We start from the raw sequence: 2,144 nt of genomic DNA on the forward strand, positions 1-2,144 counted from the left end.
GTATAAGTGGGTGTTTGGGAAGTAAGTTTTTTTGTACGTTTTTTTAGTTGTATGATATTATTGGAGAAAAAAAATTTTGTGTTTGGAAAGATAATTAGGTTTTTTGTAGTTGGATGTGATGTTTGTGAGAAGAAAGTGAAATGATTATGAGATTGGATATGATATTTTGTTTGAATATGCTTTTTTGATTTTACAAAAAGTTTATCCTTTTATGAAAAAAAGAAAAAAAAAAAAAAACCCAAGTTCAAGACTTCCCATACACACACATATATATATATAGATATATATATATATGTATATTTTTTTTTAACCTAAGGTCCCTCAGTATGAGCTCTCATGACAATGACGATGAAGATGAAGAAGAAGGCAGCGAGGTCTTCCCGCTTCCCTTCCCATCTTCCTCTCTCTCTCTCTAGATATGTATATACACATGTATAAACTTGTTTCTTGGTCCTGCAGTCATGGTTACCAATGTTGATAGGACTAGGCTAAAAGACTCATGAACGCCGGAGAAGAACGCACTGGTGTGGACTCTGTTGTACTAATTAACGGCTCACCCAGTTCCCATGAAGTTGTTGCAGACCAGAAGTCATCATCAGAGGCGATTTGAATCCCAACTTCATTTGTCAAATTTAATTTTAGTTTTGCACTTGTATTTGTTTCTCAACTTCGTTAGTTGCTTTATGGAATGGGTTTTAAAAAAATTGTGATATATGGGCTTCATGGTATGTGTTGATGGAGAGATTAATGGGGGGGCATCATTATGTGTAGATTACATGTTCGATAAATGGTCTGAATGAAATAGTTGAAAATCCATTTGGTTAAAAGTGATTTGATTTTTGAAAACAATGAACTCACAGTCGACTCAGTTGTGATTCATAAATTGATTGTTGTGAATTTCTCAATTTTCTTTGGTTTTGTCAAAATACAGAGAAATTTATAAATAAATTAGAAAAATTTTAACTTAGAAAAATTTTAAAATATAGAGAAAATCAGTGAAATTGAGAAAATTAGAGAAATTTTAAACTAAAGAAATTTCTCTAAAAAAATGTTTTAGGAACCCCAATCACTATAAAAATATTGCACGTTTTTTATCTTATAAAATCTTAATATCAAATATCTTAAAAAAATTTCTCAATAAAAAATTTTAAATCCAAAACTGGGAGGAGGGCACATGACCCCCCACATGACCCCCTAGTCTCCATGTAGATCCGCCACTGAATACAAGGCTGAGTGATACACACTAAGCCTTTGTTTGGGAACTTGGTTTGGGGCTAAAATAGCCACAAAAAACAAAATAGGCTATTTTAGCCACAAAAAACAAAACATCAAATCCAACCCATAATCATTACAATCCTCTCTCACAAAAAAGCCAAAAAAGTCAAAAAGCCAAAAAACCCTTCCCAAACCAGGCTAAAATAGCCAAAAAATCAAAAAGCCAAAAAGCCAACCCACTTCCCAAACGGAGGCTAAGGTGGCCACAGGGCCGGCTTTAGGCATAATTCGGCGAAATTATTGATTTGGGTCTCGGAATATTAATATAAAAAAAAAGGCTTCAAAAATTTGTTAATTATTATATTAGCCTATAAAATAAAAAAATAAAAATCTCTTTGGAACTTTAAGGGTCTCAACAAAATCTAGTTATGATTTCAAATTAATAGATACTTGATGTGGTAAATTATTTAAAATTAATAGATAGTTGTTTTCATAAGAAGAAACCAAAAAACTAAATTAATTTGGTTTGAGTTTTCTGAATTAAGTTTTTTAAAAATTGAATTTTTTGGTTTTTGTATTTTTTTGTTTTTAGTAAATATTTTAAAAATTTTAAACATTTTTTTTACTTTTTTAGATATACCTTACTTATATGTATCTAAAAAATAAAAAAAAATGTGAAAAAATATTTTTTAAAAATTAAGAAATACATAAAATTAAAAAAAATGTATTGAATTCTTATATTTTTTTTTTTGTATTTTTGGTATTTAGTGAATTTTTAAAAGATTTTTTTTACAATTTTTTTACTTTTAAAGTGTATTTATGTTAGGTGTGTCTAAAAAGTAAAAAATTTGCATAAAATATTAAAAAAATTTAGTAAAAACAAAAAAAAAACACAGAAAATAAGAAAGTAGAATTTTCTGAAAACTGTT

At 28.5% G+C, this 2,144-nt stretch overlaps 1 long non-coding RNA gene across 1 annotated transcript; it reads left to right on the forward strand.

Annotated features, from left to right (window-relative positions):
* Positions 1-235: 235 nt before the first annotated feature.
* LOC114316157 (uncharacterized) lies at positions 236-847 on the forward strand. Its single transcript, XR_003648089.2, has 2 exons — positions 236-374; positions 460-847. It is a non-coding gene; the product is annotated as an uncharacterized LOC114316157 (long non-coding RNA).
* The last annotated feature ends 1,297 nt before the right edge of the window (positions 848-2,144 follow it).

This window comes from Camellia sinensis, chromosome 1 (genome assembly GCF_055761805.1).
Source record: "Camellia sinensis isolate YWXY chromosome 1, ASM5576180v1, whole genome shotgun sequence".
Classification (NCBI taxonomy): domain Eukaryota; kingdom Viridiplantae; phylum Streptophyta; class Magnoliopsida; order Ericales; family Theaceae; genus Camellia; species Camellia sinensis.